Source organism: Pseudochaenichthys georgianus, chromosome 8 (assembly GCF_902827115.2).
Source record: "Pseudochaenichthys georgianus chromosome 8, fPseGeo1.2, whole genome shotgun sequence".
Classification (NCBI taxonomy): Eukaryota; Metazoa; Chordata; class Actinopteri; order Perciformes; family Channichthyidae; genus Pseudochaenichthys; species Pseudochaenichthys georgianus.
In genome coordinates this window covers 11,234,926-11,253,623 of record NC_047510.2, presented here as the reverse complement: position 1 = coordinate 11,253,623, position 18,698 = coordinate 11,234,926, and positions in this window count along the sequence as shown.

Here is an 18,698-nt window from a genome sequence, read left to right as displayed (position 1 = left end):
TAAGAGACTAAGAATAGTCGGTGATCAGTGTGTGGGAATGATAGATGTGAAAATGTCTCCATACACTGATTTATTCCACTGAAGGAGTCAGGACCAACACTGCATATGACAAATGTGTGTCTGTAAGCACCTGTGACCCCCCCCATGCTTTCATGATTATAGCATTTAATGGCTCCCTCTCAGTAACACATTGACATTGTCCACCCGCGATCCTCTCCACCATGGCTTGATTTACCAAACCGCTCGAAAGGGAAAAAATCTCATTGAGGAGACGGATTGCTGAGAGGGCTCTCCAGCAGGCCTATAAATCATTCTTTAATCAGAGCACACTGAGAGTGAGGTTACACACTCAGACCCCATATTAGCACCACTGACTCTCAGCTGTCTACACTCTGCCTTCCAAATCCTCCTTTGCACCTTTGCCCTCCATCTTCCCTCGTCCTATACACCCTGCAATACAAGGCAGAATTAATTGTATTGGTAAACTTAAAGATGTTATAAGTTATATTATATTTGTGTCAAATGGCGAAGTATTGATGCATTTCAAATGTGTTATTTGCCTCGTTTTTAAGTGTGTTTTTATGTACTCTTTAGTTTGATTTTATTGTGAGCTTTTATTTATAATGTTTTTTTTCCTTCATTTATTTTGAAATAAATATGTTGATCTGTTAACAAATCAACATATTACACACACATCTTTACCATCTTGACACATGCGCAGCATTCAAAAAACATTCATCAACTTTTCAAAACATGCACTGTGGCTGCAGTCGAATAGTCCATTTAGCTTAGGAACCTTCCTAACGGAGTGAAATGACCCGGAAGTCCCTCAGTGCCAGCCATGGTAAGTGCCGTTCGAATTCTCTAGAATGAAAGGAAAGGAGGTTTCAAACTTCCTTTATAAACTCCTTTAGCTTAGGAACCACTGGACCTCCCTAACCGACAGGAGAGGAGAAAATGCTGCCCCACAATGCCTTGCAGCCGCAGCATTTGCGTCACACAACAGTCGGCCGTTCACGGAAACAAACGATTATGACGGAGAAATTATATACGGTGCTTATAAAGCATTTTAAAATGTATGTGGTAAGTTGCCAAAGTGCTTTGTTTTGAACGTTCATCAGTATTATAATCAAAAAGAGAAATATGAACGTTAGTTTTTACTGAAATGATCAAATAAAGTCAACATTTCACTGAGCTGTGTGGGGTTTGTTCCACTTTTAAAAGATGTTTGAATGGTGATATACACAGTGATAGGTGTTAAAGACTAACGTTTATAATAAATATATTTGTATTGATTTTAAGATATTTTCATAGTTCATACAATCATACGTATTGGGATCATTTGTATTAATGTGGACCGGAGGGAGAGGGTGACGAGCATAAGTTTCACTTTTTTATTTAAATTCCAACTTTGGTCATGAAGAATATGTTTCTCTGTTGTCCACGTTCATAAAGCAAAGCAACTGCATCAGAGCACGGTGCAGAGTCTCTAGATGAGTCCGTCGTTCTTATTAAACATCCATGTTGTATTCCGCTGTATAGAAAACTGTAGTTTCCATAGTTTCCCCACAGCAGCAGACGCACAAAATGACGTCCGCTGGCGCATCATAAACACGTCGGATAGTGAAAGTGCATTCGGATTCTCTAAAGTACCGCAGTCTCTTCTCCAAAGTCCTTTTGAATTCTCCTATCGACTATCCCTTAACCCCATGATGTTTCACTCAGAGGTCAAGGAATAGGAGATAGGGATAGAATTTAGGAGCTGATTTTTAAACTATCCGACCGCAACCTAGGTCTACTATGCGCTCTCAGGGCTTCTCAAACTCCGGACCAAGGTCCGGATCCGGACCGAACTGAAAATCAATCCGGACCGAAACCCCCATTTAATTTGGGGCGATGGTGGCGAAGTCGATAGGGACTTGGCTTGGCAACTGGAAGGTCACCAATTCAAGTCCCGGCAAGACCAAGTGCTACCGAGGTGTCCCTGAGCAAGGCACCGTTCCCCACACTGCTCCCCCGGCGCCGTTCAAAATGGCAGCACACTGCTCCTAACACAGGATGGGTCAAATGCAGAGAAACAATTTCCCCACGAGGGATTAATAAAAGTCCATCTTATCTTATTTACTGCAACGACAAGAAACTGCGTCTTAATTTCAGTTTCGTTGCTCCGCTCCGGGGGGGAATTCACAAGTGGACCTTTAATACAAAAGTTTGAGTACCCCTGCGCTACATAAACAAAATGCTACAATTGTTATTCTGTTTTATAATTTGAAGTGTTTTGTCAGTATATCTTAACCAGTTTAGCCCTGAGCCTGTTTTTCAGGTCTCAGGCTCGAAAATGACATTCCCAGAACAAATGACCATATCTTCCCTTCTAAAAGGGTTAAATTAATAATCTTTTTTCTCAAAGTAATGATAAACCTGCATGAGTTGGATGTAGAAAAGTCAGAATCAATATAGATGTTTTTATTTTAAAGAAAATACAGATTGAACATAGTAAAAAACTGTAAATGATAGTGTCCGTCCAAAGATTATTTTCTATTTATAGTGAAAACTACCCTTGGATGATGATAAGGTAGACTAATTGCTTTAGGAATCCAAAGTACAACATATAATCAGTGTTGGGCAAGTTACTTCCAAAATGTAATATATTACATATTACTTATTACTCTCTTTTGAAAGTAATAAGTTACATTACAATATTACTGTCTCTGAAATGTAATGAGTTACACTACTTTTTAGTTACTTTGTAGTTACTATCACCAAAATAACCGCAAAATAATTTCTAGGTATTTGAAATGCTAAAATGTAGTTTAGTGCAGCTCATTATACATCCAGTGAAGGGCGATGTGGTATAGCATAACAACTGTGTAGGCTACTTAAGACTACTAACAACTTGTATTACACGGCTTAGTTGAATACTCGATTCTGATTGTAAATTCTTAACATGTGACACGTTGTTAATACAGTAGCACAGACCACTGTCAAGGACTATAATGAAGGTTGCTAAGGAGGATCAAGAAAGAGAAAGGAAAAGAGGTTAAAAGACGGAGCGCTGGACGTCAGATCAATCACCAGAAGAAGGCAAACAGGAAGTAAACAATAACAGGACACGGAATGGGCTCTGTAGTGTGTTTATTATATGGCCGTGTACAGACCCGTTTCCAGAACAAAATGACTCAGGGTGCCTCTGAGATTACAGGGGGCGCAGCAGTAGTAGGTTTACATGAGCAATAGTGGCCAGCAACAGCAATGAAAAATAGCATTGATGGTCCCCAATGAACAGATTATGGCATTTGTTATGTTTTGAAACCAAGCAAGTGAGAACATTTCAAGTGAGTTAAAAGTGCAATCCAGAAATATCTCATATATTCCAAAGTGGACTATGGCAAAGAAAATCACAAAAGGTTAAAAACTGTACTGATAAAACAAATGAGAACGTATTGTAAATCAAAGCAAATATTATTTAAACCAGCTCATGGTTTGTAATGGCAAACATTGAAAAGCAAAAGTATTATTAAAACCATGTACTAAATCATCACTTTGGTCCCATCATATATTCTGGGAAGAGAATATTTACTGTGCTTGAAAACTGGTATCACATCATCATGTGAGGTTGACTTTGTGACCTGGAGAACATTTCAGCTGCAACATTAGCTTGTTGATAAGCTTGGGATATGAGATTTTGCCATGGTATCCTGGCACCTGCAGGCCGCAGAGGGGCGGCGTAGTTTCGGGTGACGAAGCTAGTTTCCACGGAGGGTAACGTTGGGTTACGTATGGTAACCCTTGTCATTTTAGCACAGGCTCCGCCCTCTACTGGACTCTATGGGTACTACCTTACCCTGCGAGCATTCTCCCACTGAGACTTCTATAGACGTAGCCGGCCTTGGGCGGGCCTACCTGAATGCGCGCGCATCACACCGTATAAAAGGAGGCCTCGCCTCCTGACTATCATCTTACACTTCTCTTCAGCGAGCGGAATAGGACAGACAGTGCCCTGAGTAGAGGGCTCCGCCTGTGCTAATATTACAAGGGTTACAATACGTAACCCAACGTTATATCTCTCACAGGCTCCGCCCTCTACTAGACTCTATGGGTACAGTGGGTGGAGCCGCGATGTATACGCGTACTGTCGTCCAACAACAACAGTCCACCCTACTGCCCCTGACCGGCTTTTATGGTCAGCAGCTGCTGCCCCACATTCTCCTTTAACCCGGTTATAACCAGACAGAGCACACCCTGCTGCACTTACCTCGCAGAATGTGTGCTCAAAAAACAGTGCCGGAGGACCCCCCCCCCCCCCACCCATAGACAGGAGGAGAGCAGCCCTCCAGCCCTGTAAGGGCCCAGCTCGCCCCTTGACCAGTTCGGGAAAGGCAACGGCGCATCACGTCCGGGGAGGGGGTCAGACCCACAACCCCCCTCCCCCCTACAAATCCTGTGTTGCCCCAGCAAGCACAGACGAGGAGAAAGAGCCAGACATGTCCAAGAGATAAAACCTTATGAAAGGGCCTGGCGTCGACGAAGACGCCGCTGTGCATATATCCTCCACACTCACACCGTTGAATAACGCTGTTGACACAGCTACAGCCCGTGTGGAGTGCGCACAAATCCCCGTGGGTCAGGCTCTCCCTGCCTGTCCGTAGGCATGTGCAATGCACTCGCAGAGCCAGCCTGCCAGGTGTTTCTTGGACAGAGCTTTCCCGATCACCCCGCCCCCGAAGCACACGAACAGCTGTTCGGTGTGTCTAAGGGCAGCCGTGCGCTCCACATAACATGCTAGCGCACGCACCGGGCAGAGGAGGTGCAGTTTAGCTTCCCTGTCCCCACCATGGGGGGGAAGACTAAAACCCCCTAACTGAATAGCCCTCAACCTGAACGCACTCCTTAGGCTCTTGGAGACAAAGAAGGGGTTCGGTATGAGTGTCGCACCGCTCCGGTCACCCCGAATCAGTAAACAGCTTGGGTGCACCGACAGAGTGGTTAACTCGGACACTTTTTTGGGCTGACGTTAAGGCAAGAAGCAAAGCTGTCTTCCACGACAGTGCTTTTAGGGAGGAGAGCTCCAGAGGTTCAAATGGTTCTAAGACCAGAGCTCCGAGCACTAGGGGCAGGTCTCACTGCGGGGTGGAGGCGTACACTACTGGGCGCAGCCTCCTGACCCCCTGTAAAAACCGCGACATTAGTGGTTGACTAAAGGCTGACCTGCCGCCAAATCCCTCATGGCAGGACGAGATGGCTGCTGCATACACTTTCACTGTGTAATGCGCAAGCCCTCTGTCCACCAGTAACTGTAAGAAGGAAACAAATAGAGCCTAACTCACAAGATAGGGGTTCTATTCTCCTTTCCTCTCACCATCGCTGGAATCCTAGCCACCTCGGCCTGTAACAGGCTGTGGTGGGTCCAGCTCTAGCTGCCTGGATAGACTGAATAACACTGTCAGACAATCTACCCTGTCTCAGCCTGTCCCTCTCAGGAGCCAAGCCTGGAGAGGTTGGCCGAGAGTGGGTAACGCCCCGATTGCACCTGCCTCTTGAGACATCGCCCCGCAGAACTGGGGAACCGCCCAGGGCTGGCCCACCTTAATCTGTGTCATCTCTGAGTACCACGGCGCCCCGACGCGGTCCGGAGCCACTAGGATGACTGACAGACGTTCTCGCCTCACTCTCCCCAGGAGAGGGAGAATGAGACGCAGCGGTGGAAAGGCGTATAGCAGCTTCCTTGGCCATGGCTCGTGTGCAAACGCGTCCACCCCCAAGGGCGGGTCGTCGCCCAGGGCCATGGAGAACCACAGGGCAAAGTGGTTGTTGCGCCGGCTGGCGAACAGATCCACTTCCGCTCTCCCGAACTGGGCCCAGATGTGCTTCACCACCTCCGGGTGAATCGTCCATTCGCCTGGCAGGGGGCCGCCCCTCGACATGAGGTTGGTCCCCCTGTTCTCCAGTCCCGGGATATGGAGGGCTCTCAGGGCTAACACCGCCTCTGAAGCCCTTAACCACATCACTCCGCTGTGGTCAACAAGGCGGCGGAGCGGACACCGCCCTGCCTTTGGAGAGTGCCACGCGGCGTGATATCCCAGGGACATCACACGGCGCGCAGCGGCGGCGGCCTGTGATGAAGTAGGGTCGACCCTATATCATGTGAAGCCACCGGTCCCCGGGGGAACCGGGCCTGGGGCAAGGCCCGTGGACCAAGCTACCTATTCGGCCTTGCGGCCCAATAATCGCTCTAACCTGGTGAGGCAGGGGCATCTCTAGCAATGAGTGAGTAGCCCACACCGCCGCCATGATCATCAGCCAGGGAGAGTACAGCCCTGGGCGGTGGACTTCCATGGACGCCAGACCCGGAAGGAATGGCGAACGTGAATGGCACCGCCTCGGCCATATCCTGGTCCCCCAAACACTCGAAGCAAAGGTGGTGGGGATCGGTGCCCGCTATTTCAGCCAGGGCATGAAGGACAGGCCCGGGTCTCTAGCAGTGGCGACTCCCTGGAGGTATGATAACTCTTTCTTCTTCTTTCAAACGTCTCAGTCTCTCGTGGAATCACTTCCGCTGCTGAAGAGAAAAGGATGATAGTCAGGAGGCGAGGCCTCCTTTTATACGGTGTGATGCGCGCGCATTCAGGTAGGCCCGCCCAAGGCCGGCTACGTCTATAGAAGTCTCAGTGGGAGAATGCTCGCAGGGTAAGGTAGTACCCATAGAGTCCAGTAGAGGGCGGAGCCTCAGAGATATAACGTGATGTCCCCATCTGACCTGTTGCTACTGTCTGCAGTAGATGCAGTGTTGCTGGCGTCTAGTGATGGTTGCTTTAACCATTTTCCTATAAATGATTATCCAGAGAAGTGTGTCACTGCTGTGGAAGCACTGTGGAAATGATGCACGCGCACCTGACACAATTTGTTGTTTGTATTTTTCGCTCCGTTCTCTTTTTTGAATAGAGGGTGCATAACATTCAACTGCCCCGAAGATCCCGACGCAAAGCCTGAAGGGTAAACACATCAGGTTTACTAATCTACCCGCACAATTTGTCTGGTGTCGGAATGTCTTGCGTACATTCTTAAAAAACAAAACACCATTTAATTTTGGGTTAAAATGTGTTGTACCTGCGTTACAGAGCATTGTAACGGGTAATATATTACCCACATTTCATTAGTAATGCGTTACATTACTTCGTTACAGCAAAAAATAATATATTACTGTAACTCTTTTGTTACTTTTGTAACGCGTTACACCCAACGCTGCATATAATAAGTACCCTGTATCAAGATTGATGCAAAACAAGTGACATTTGACCTTTTTAGAGAGGTTTAGCAAAAAAAAAACTCCACCTCTGAGGTGATTTGCAATGGGGGTTTTGCCGTTTCTCTGGAACCCATTGGTCGATTTTGGTGATTGACATCTCTTTCTGACTGTTAGAGCCAATAGAATAGATTTTATTGACAACTTTACCATTCAATCTCGTCCAATCAATCAATCAATCAATGTATATTTATATAGCCCAATATCACAAATGTTACATACGTGGTCTTCACAGTGTGTACAGAATATCAGTATGACAATACGACACCCTCTGTCCTTAGACCCTCACATCGTACAAGGAAAAACTTCCGAAGAAAACCCAGTTTAAAGGGAAAAATGGGAGAAACCTCAGGGAGAGCAACAGAGGAGGGATCCCTCTCCCAGGACGGACAGACGTGCAATAGATGCCGTGTGTAAATTGAAAAGATAATACATTTGCAACATAGGTAGTCCAAATGTTTGGAAATGCATGTGTGTATAATAGGAAGATGAATCCACGAGGATATCCATCCAGGACCGATGATCCAGGACCACAGCCACGACTCGCGATCCAGGGCTCGCGATCCAGGACACAGGACCGCAGGATCATCCATGACTCCGGATCCCAGGGTATATAGACACCAAAAAGAAAGACATTTGGGGAAGCTGGGTTAATCGGAACATGAGAGTACACAGGTATAGACAGAGAGAAGGAAGAAGTAAGATCTCCCCCGACAAACTAAGCCTATATCAGCAAAACTAGGGGCTGAATCTAATGAGCCCTAACTATAAGCTTTATCAAAAAGGAAGGTCTTAAGCGCACTCTTAAAAACGGATTGGGTGTCTGCCGCCCGAACACAAACTGGAAGCGATTCCACAAATGTGGAGCTTGATAAGAAAAGGCTCTGGCTCCCATTGTCCCAAAGATTCTAGGAACAACCAACAACCCTGCATTCTTGGAACACAATGCCCTAGTAGGACAGTAGGGTATAATGAGTTCTTTAAGGTAAGATGGCGCCTGCCCATTAAGGGCTTTGTAGGCGAGAAGAAGAATTTTAAATGCTATCCTGTGTTCTATAGGGAGCCAGTGTAAGGCAGCCAGAACAGGAGTAATGTGGTCCCTTTTCCTAACTCTGGTTAGTACACGAGCCGCAGCATTTTGAATCAGCTGAAGCGACTTGACTGACTTCTTGGTACTCCCTGATAATAAAGAGTTACAATAATCCAGCCTAGAAGTAACAAATGCATGGACTAGTTTCTCTGCATCGTTTTGATTCAAGATATGCCTGATTTTTGCAATGTTACGTAGATGGAAGTAGGCGGTCCTTGAAATTGATTTTATGTGGGCGTTAAAGGATAAATCCTGATCAAATATAACACCAAGATTCCTTACAGTCTCACTGGAGGCCAAATTAATGCCATCCATAGTTAGTATATCTTTAGATAATTTGTTTCGTAGATTCTTCGGGCCAAGTACAATAACTTCAGTTTTGGTCGTGTTTAACATCAAAAAAAAAAAAAAAAAAAAAACTGATCTTGCAGCTGTCAGTCCTCGGCTCTTGGTAGTTCAGGCATTTATCAAACCTGGCAACTCCGGGCTTCCTGGCAGCTGTCAATCAAAGTCCAGTGGCTCCGCCCCAAAGTGTCAGAAACTTTTCACAGACTCCGCGAGCAAGTGAGGCTGACACTCCCGCGAGCGAGCAAGAGGGCTGTCTCTCTCGCGAGCGAGCGGATAGCCGCTCGCGGGGGTTTAATCTGCGCCCGGGGGTCATTTCATGCGTGTGTAAAAGCACATTTTCCACTTGTGAGTAGCTTGTTTTGCGCGCTAGAATATTGACCCAAATCTGACTCCATACTATCTCTCGCTCTGACATCTGAAAACCGAAAAGCAGTTTTATTGCTCATGGATTATCAGATATCATTTCAAAAGGACACATTGGATTAACCTATGGATTAACTTCAGCAGCGTTTTTATCGTTTTAATGCCATTGAAGACCACTTTTCACCAGACTACGACACAGGTGAGCCATGTTAGCATTTGTAGCTACCTAAAGCCATATGTTTTGATGTCTGTTCTTGTTATTATCTCCGAGAGTTTGTATAATTGAGTGATAATGAAGGGTAGGCCTACCCCTCGATTCTGTGTCACCTCACGATGTGAAACGATGGGTTGGATGTGCAGCAAAGATAAATAATAAGGTTTTGTGAGTGAATTTCGGTGCAGTCATCTGTTAGCATTTTTCGCTCGTTGCTAATTCAGAGGCTCAGCATAAGCATTGTGGGGTTTGTAAAACATTTTTTTTTAAATGTACAGTTAGATGACTTTCTTCTCGTTACATGGATATAAAACATTCATAGTTTATTAAATGAACATGCCCTCAGACACTGTTTCCTGCAAGATGTTGCAGGAGGGCCCCGGTACCGGGGTCTCTCGGGCTTAACAGGTTAAATGACTAGGTTAGCTTTGTTAGCTAGCTAACTTCTGGCAAGTCTGCAATAATATCAGAAATAATCATGTGATCACATTGTTAAAATATGCCAATAAAACGATAGTTACGTCTGTAACTACGGGCCTATGAGTCCCGGATGACCGCCAGAGGCGGTGCTTTAGCACTGGATATGTCCATTGCGCGCATGCGCAGCTCGAGTACCAATAACAACAAAGTCACCTGTGACCCACGTGACACCGGCTACATATGCCGGTGTCTTCAGAGGATCTGTTCCCAGAATCTTCTCGGGAGCACACAAGAATTCTGAGTGACAGGACACTCTGGCGGTCATCCGGGACTCATAGAACCGCAGTTGTAAACGTAACTATCGTTCTATTTCATCCCTACTGACCGCCAGAGGCGATGCTTTAGCACTGGATGGCTTATACCAACCATGTCATGAATAATCCAAGCCCTTGCTCACTACCGGAAGCAGCGGAGCTCTGCAAAAGGACCACGCCCAAAGGATGGGCAGTGGCGACATTAACCCGATAAAACCTGGAGAATGTGCCATAAGACGCCCACGATGCCGCGGCACAGATGGTCTCCAGGGGCAGTCTGGGGTTTACATGTCTTTTGGAAATAATGTATTTTCCTTCTTTTCTTCACATTCATCTTCAACCTTAATATTTTATTTAATGCCCAAGGCCAACTGCCTTTTTTTTACTCCCCAGTATTATAAACACTTTCTGTGAGTGTCCAGTTTTCTATAAGTCTTTTACTTTAACTTTATTTGTACCCTTCATTCCATCTTAATGTTCTTGTAATTTATTCTTTAGGTTCTTGATTTTTTATTTACTCAAAAAACCTCCCTTAGGAAATCCGAACATTTCCATCCATATATTTAATTTAGACAGACTGTCCTCACCATATTTTGCTCGCATGACATCCACAATCGGACCCTAAGGAGGGTGTACAAACCCCCTACTCTGCTTTGCTCCAATAACAAAGTCTTTAAGTGTTACCAAAACACTTGCTTTGCTCCCATAACAAAGTCTTTAAGTGTTACCAAAACATCCGTGTTACCAAAACACTATTTTTTCATCCGTCGATGATACAGATATCCCAAATATCCTACTTTCGAGCAGTCCCTCTCATAAATGTCATGTCGAGTTTATTTACGTTTAACTTTAAACAATTTAGACTCTGTACATCTCACCGAGTATTGAAAGCCCTTTGAGTTCGTTGGATCTCGTGAAGTCAATCGGTTCCACCCCCCGCGCTGGTCCTCTCGTCCCGTACGGTTTCTGTCGAGGTAGAGGAGGATCCGAGGATCCTGGAGCGACCACCAGCGTCCGGAGGTGTCCCCAATCGAACTTGCAGAGATCCTGCCGACAACGCCACTTGTTATGGAAATCTAGGACCCAACACGGCTGGAGAGTACAAGTCAAAGTGATCAAAACAAATAAATGGTGAATCAGACAGAGCTTGTCTTTCTAGTTATTTAGAAGATACAATAAAAAATAGACACAGGTCTCACAGAGCATAGAATAGTCTGCGTGAGTGTGCGCAGTACAATATAGTCACAAAGCTTATATAGGAAATGAGTGGGAACATGATAAATCTGTCTTCACACGGTCACATTGTTATTAGACACCTGTCCTTGAGCGGTAGATAGCATCTGGATCTGGATCTGGATTAATACTGAGCAGAACCCAGAGGTATCACGCTCAGTGGGGGATGGATGATCCCCGCTAAATGTCTCTTAAAATTTGCCGGAAGCACTCCGCGGTTTCTGCGATGACAGCTTCTTCTGGTAGCAAATTCCACTCTCTGATAGTTCTCGGAAAGAAGGAGTATTTTTTTTTTAACACTTTAGTTTTTATTATATAAAAGCATTACAACAACAGCTGTGCACGTTCATAACAACACAAATAAAGTAAACAATGCAATGGAGCTATAGGTACAAATACAGATAGTATACAATAAAAAAATAAACATAAAAGGTAAAAATGCAGTCGGGAGTCACATTCTCATTTGAACATTTGTTTAAACAGTACTTCTTAATCAATCAGTCCGTATTACTTGTCGCTGGTTTGCTTCTTATACATTGACCATTTCTCCCATTTCTCTTCATATTGTGTTTCTTGTAGTCTCAGACGATATGTCATTTTTTCCATTATGTGGATCTCTTCCACAATCTCCATCCACTGCTCCACAGTAGGAGGCTCCACCTTGCACCACTTCCTAGTTATGGCTTTCTTGCCAGCTATCATCAGTATTTTTACAAGATATCTATCTATGTAGTGTATATTTTCCTCTGTAAAATTGCCCAGATAGAATACCATGTAGTCCATAGGAACCTCATAGCTCAGTATCTTTTGCATAACCTTGTGTATCGATTCCCAGAACTTGTGTATTTTCTGGCATTTCCAAAATATGTGTGTATGGTTGGCCTCTGATTCTCCACATTCTCTCCAGCACAGAGAACCTGTATTTAAATATTTACTCTGAATCTTAGGTGTGATAAAAAATCTGATCAAATTCTTCCATGAGAATTCCCTCCATATCCGTGAATTGGTGGATGTTTGATGTATCTTCCACATGTTTTGCCAATCATCATCTGAAATGGTTGTGTTAAATTCTGTTTCCCATTTTTCTTTTATATATTTAGTTGAATGTTTATTTGTGGACAATACTTTGTATAGAGCAGTTATGATTCTGATTGTGGTTTCTTTGTATGCATTAGTTATGAGTTGAATCACACCATTCACTTCCGCAGAGGGGTCTCTTTTAATTTGCTTTTTGTAGTAGTCCCTTACTTGCAAGTACTTATAGAAGTCATGTTTGTCCAGATAATATTTATCCTTCAAATTCTGGAAGCTCTGCAGCTCCCCATCCTTCTCTAATGTGCACCATGCTGATATCCCCTTGGTTATCCATAGTTTGAATCCCTTATCATATCCAGCAGGTTTAAAACTACTATCAAATGCTACCCATTTTAGTAAATGTATATCTTTCCCTATCCCGTGCTTTTTAACTATTTGAAACCATAATTTCAGAGTGAAGGATGTAATTAAATCTAGTTGGTTCTGTATTTTCTCGTATACTTCTTTATCGCCAATAATATTCTGGATCGGATATTCAACACATTCTTTTTCTATTTCCTTCCACTTTGATGTGTAATCTGGTTTGCACCAGCATACAACATATCTTAATTGAGCAGCATTATAGTATTCTTTTAATTTTGGAAGTCCCATGCCCCCTTTGTTTTTAGATAACTGGAGGGTTTCATATTTTACTCTGGGTTTTTTGCCCCCCCAAATAAACCTTGATATTTGCCTGTCCCATGTTGTAAATTGAGTTTGGGGGACCTCCACTGGCAGGGATTGAAACAGGTAGAGAAGTCGTGGCAGAAGATTCATTTTCACCGTCTCAATTCTAGAGGTAAAGTCTAGTGGTAGAGTAGACCATCTCTCGATATCTTTTTGTATCTCTTGATTTATCTTATTGTAGTTTGCTTTGTATATTTTATTTAATCCTCTAGTAATGTTGATCCCCAAATATTTTATTTGCTTTAAATTCCAATTAAGATTGAATGTGTCCCTAATCATTGTTGATGGTGTGTAGTTAAGTGTTAGTATCTGTGTTTTTGAAATATTAATTTTATATCCAGAAAGGTGTCCATATGTTTCCAGAAGCTCAATAAGCACCGGAAGTGATGTATTCGGTTGTTCAAGGAAGGCTATGACATCATCTGCAAAAAGCCCTATCTTATGTTCCATCCCCTTTATCTCAACACCCTTAATTTCTTTATTTTGGCGAATGGCCTGTGCCAAGGGCTCCATGAAAAGAGCAAATAGAGTGGGTGATAGACAACATCCTTGTCTGGTTGATCTCTGTAAATCAATTTTGTCTGTCAAGCTTCCATTAATTTTGATTCTAGCCGTTGGTTTTTGATATAATGTTCTTATGCATTGTGTTGCCTTCTTATTAAATCCAATACGTTCCAATATTTGATACAAAAATTCCCAGTTTACCCGGTCAAATGCTTTTTCCGCGTCAATGCTTACTAGTACAGTACTTTGTTTAGTCTTTTGTGCATGGTCCACTATATGTAGGGTTCTTCTAATATTATCTTGTGCTTGACGTTGGCTTACGAATCCCGTCTGGTCTTCTTCTATCATTTCTGATATAAAGGTGTTCAGTCGTTTAGAAATAATTTTTGTGTATATTTTATAGTCTACGTTCAATATTGAGATGGGTCTATAGTTTCCACAGTGTTCTTTATCTCTTCCTGGTTTAGGTATGACTGAAATGATTGCCTCAGTCCATGATGGTGGCATCTTGTTATTTTGAATTGTCCAATTGAAAGAGGAGAGTAGAAGCGGTGCCAGTTCTTCTCTAAACATCTTGTACCACTCTGCAGGGTATCCATCACTACCTGGTGATTTATTATTTTTTAATGAACTTATTGCGTTATTCACCTCCTCTATTGTGATGTCCGCTGTAAGAACATCGTTTTGTATGTTGCCAATTGACGGTAAGTCTAGTGAGTTTAAAAAAGTTCTCATTTCCTCTTTATCTGCGGATGCTGGTTGCGTATATAATTGTCTATAGTAATCCTGAAAAATTATTTCTATATTCTCCGGTGTATATGTTAGCACGTTTGTATCTGGTTCCCTAATTTTATTTATAGTGTTGATGACTTGTTGTTTTCGTAAACGTTTTGCTAATAGTTTAGTGGCTCTGGGTCCAGTTTCATAATAGTTTTGTTTCACAAACTTGTTTCTCTTTTCAATTTCATCAAGTAGTAAATCATTTATCTTTGTTCTCAAATGTTTGATTTCTTGTTCCGTTTCTGATTCTTTTGTATTCTGAAATTCCCTTTCCAATTCTCTTAATCTTTTTGAATATTTTCTATATGCCTCTAATTTAATCTTTTTTGCATTTGCAGTTTCAGCTATCAATTTCCCTCTGATGACCGCTTTCATGGCATCCCATAGGATTGTAGGGTCTACTGTTCCATTGTCATTCTCCTCTATGTATTCTGCAATATCTGTTTTTATTCTCTCCTTTCTTTGTTCACTATTTAATATTCCAGAATTGAGTCTCCAGACCGTGTGTCGTGTCCTGTTATTTAAACATATTTTTAAGAAGACTGGATTGTGGTCCGACACATCCGCATCCTGCATTCCTTTACCCTGTGTATATCATTTTCATTTATGAGAAAATAATCTATCCTTGAGTGGACCTTATGGGCGGCCGAAAAATGTGTAAAGTCTTTTTCCAAAGGATGTAGGGTTCTCCATACATCTATCATCCCCATTTCTTCCAGTGATATATTTACAAATTTTGATAATTGCCGTTTGGATCTTTTGTGACTAGTTGTATCCTTACTATGATTCATAACAACATTCAAATCTCCACCGCAAATTAAGATTCCCTTTGTTTCTACAGCGACTACATCGAACAAGGATTTAAAAAAGTTTTTATCGCTTTCTGGAGGTGCATATATATTTATCAGTGTTATTGGTTCATTTTCTAACCTTCCTTTAACTATGATATACCTTCCTTCTTTGTCTTTGATTTCTTCTTTCATATTCAAATTGCGTTTGATTGGATATTAATATTGCAACTCCTCTTCTCCTCCCCTCCTTATATGAACTATAGTATACATTTCTGTAACCGTACCTTCTCAGTTTTTCATGTTCTAATCTGGATAAATGGGTCTCCTGAAGGAATATGATTTGTACATTTTCCTTTTTCAATTTTCTTATAACCCTCTCTTTTTCTTTGGTGTGTTTAGACCATTTACATTCAGCGACACTATATTGGTACTGTTAGACATCATTACGTTGCATTGCTTCCTCAATATGTGCTCCCAAAACGACTCTGCAATAAGTAAACATGAACAACATTATGAACAAAACACAAATCAGAAATAAAAATGGCTTCCAAATATGTGGGAATCTCCCATCACAGTGCGTGGGGAAAGTCCTCCTCTTCAAAGAGGGCCCCTCCTTGGACCTCAAACTAGACCCACAAAAGGGGGGTCCATAAAGTCCAATCATGTCCAACATATCTAACTCATCCCTTCTCGTCTTCGCCCCCTTCACCGACTGCCACTCCGTCCCTCCTCGCAGTCTCCCCTCCGCTGTTGATTCTGTGTCACCTTCTGGAGTTTCCACCGAGTAGCCTCTTTCTCTCATATCTTGTGCAGCCGCTCTGGGCTTCCATACGTCTTTACTCCGTTGTTCCAATGTATCCTTATTTTTGCCATGGGTGTCTGAAAGCGAATTGCCTTTTCCTTCAAGATAGTTTTAATACCAGAGTATGCCTTCCTTTTCTGCATGATCTCTGTCGCATAATCATGATCAAAAAAGATTTGCCTGTCTCCTACTTTAATCCTCTTCTGCCATGCTTTCTTTAGAATCATGTCCTTAGTCTCGTACGTTTGAAAGTTCACTATCATTGATCTTGGGGGGGCACTCGGGGGCGGCTTTTGGCCGAGGGCTCGGTGTGCACTTTGGATCCCGAGGGGGGGTCCGTCGGAGAGCTCGAGTTCAATGCTGAGGAGTCGTTCCAGATATTTACCGGCGGAGCTCCCTCCGCATCCTCCGGCACGCCGAAGATCCTGATGTATTTCTTCTTGTTCTTCCCTCAAGGTCCGTTAATTTGTCTTGCATCTGCCTTGTATGATCCGACATCCCCAACAGTGCACAATTAGCCACTGACTGCCACTCTTCCAACTCAGCGATGCGTGTCTCGGCTTCGCTAACACAGCTTTTCTGTGTCTGTAGTTCGTTTTGGTTTTCTGTGAGTTTATTATATAATCTTGCCGGAGGTTATTGATTTCTTCTTTCACTTCTTTCTTCAGTTCATCTTTAAATGTGGATAGCTGGTGTCGTATATCCTGCTTGAGCTCTCGGATATCTTGCTAATAGCTGTTAGCCCGGCACGTAGCATATCTGTGGTATCTCGTGGCTCCGTTGCCTCTGTTAGCTCTTCCTCCTGTTCGCTAGCTTCGGCGGATTCGTCCATTTCGGGTTGTTCTCCTACTTCGTCTTGACTTTTGTTAGCTTTCCGGCTTTTTCTTTGTTTCTCCCACTCATTTTCTACTTTTCTCGTCGAGTATTTGGCGTTAGTGGGTTTATTCGGGATCGACCTGAGAGAGTTGGTAACTAGCGTCTTCTCACTCCACCGTCATACCGGAAGTCTGAAGCAGCCAGTTTTAATAATAATGTTAGCACAGACATTGAACATAAGTGTTGTGGGGGTCTACAAGGGGGGGCCGTGGTGGTTATACAGCCTGACCGCTGCAGGAAGGACATCTCCACAGCATCCGAGGGTGTTTCACATTCGATGACTTCCTGCCAGTCTGAGACACACGGGGACGTTGCGTAACTATCAGTGACAGAGCATCAGACTGCCAAAAAACAGGGATGATTGTCCTGAGTGCTGGGCTGCTCGTGCTCAACAGACTGTTTGTTGTTGTGGTTCAAAACGTTATAAAATCAGAGTTTTTCTCCCGTGTCTGCAGCGCTCTGACCATGCTGTCAGTGCGAGTCTGTAGCTTGACAAGCAGACGCACTCTGCATCACAACATGCTCAACTGAAGGGTTGTGTGTGTGTGTGTGTGTGTGTGTGTGTGTGGTTGTGTGTTGTGTGTGTGTGTGTGTGGTGTGTGGTGTGTGTGTGTGTGTGTGTGTGTGTGGTGTGTGCGTACACGTGTGCGTGCATGAGGTGTGTTCATACAGCTAGATCAGGGATGGGCAACTTTGATGTGGTGGGGGCCACAAATTGATGGTACTGGCCACCAGGGGCCGCAGATTCACTTGGAACACACACCACACACACAAATTCCATATATGTATGTAATTATTAACAAATATACTAAGTCTGACATCTGCATTGACATTTTACAATCTTTCAGGGAACATCCTCTAATAAGCTCACTAAACAAATATCAGTTCACAGAAATGTTATCTATTTTTTACAAGTGGCATGTTTGTATTGAAAAGGTTATTTAACAGTGGAATAAAGCTATTGTAAACTATTGGAAAGCACGGAAAATGTGTGTGTGCATTGAGATTAACCATTAAGATGACATCAACATGAAGTCATGAACACTAACCCAGACATTAGTTGTCTAACTTGAACCTAAGACACTTGTAGCCCAGTCTCTGCATTCCCCTTATTCCACAATAAGACACCTGTTCCTCAGCGCCGGTATTTGAAAATCATGTACGCAGCTCACAACATAACTAGGAGTCTAGTGGACGGTATCAGTACTACAAGTATGAATTACATTGTTATAAATTAATCTGAGGGCCGCAAAAAGAGGAGGTGGGGGCCGCATGAGGCCCCCGGGCCGCCATTTGCCCATCCCTGAGCTAGATCAACTCCTGCATCCTGTTACATCACTTGGCTCAAAGATTGGCCAATCTCCCCAAAAAGAGTGTGATATTAATAACTTTATTCACATGTTGTGTGATGCCTTCATGTTGCAATGTGTTTGCATGGAACCTTTACTTATTTTCAGGTTTCCCTTTTACATGCATTTACACTTCAACTAGCATACATGCAAAACATAGTTGGACTGACACTATAAAGATATACAACAAACATTTTTCCCAAATTGGGATCAATAAAGTTCAACACATTTTCACTAGGAGAGAAATGTGGCACACATGTGATGAATAAAACTATGTAAGAGTGAATAACTAGTACTGCATACTAGTGTCAAGCAGATCAAGCAGACAGAAGGAATTTAGGTGTGATTGTGAGTGGAATAAAACATCAGATTGGCCTTTATCTTAAATGCAAATTTAGGATGAAACATGGTGTAAGAAGTCACAGTTTGATAGCTTATCTTACTTCTCAAGCCTTTGAGATAAGAAATGTTTCAGTCCATTCAGAGATCACTTGACCCTTCAGAAAACGAGGTCCACGCTTCTGCCTGAGCACCTGCTGTTGAGGAATTA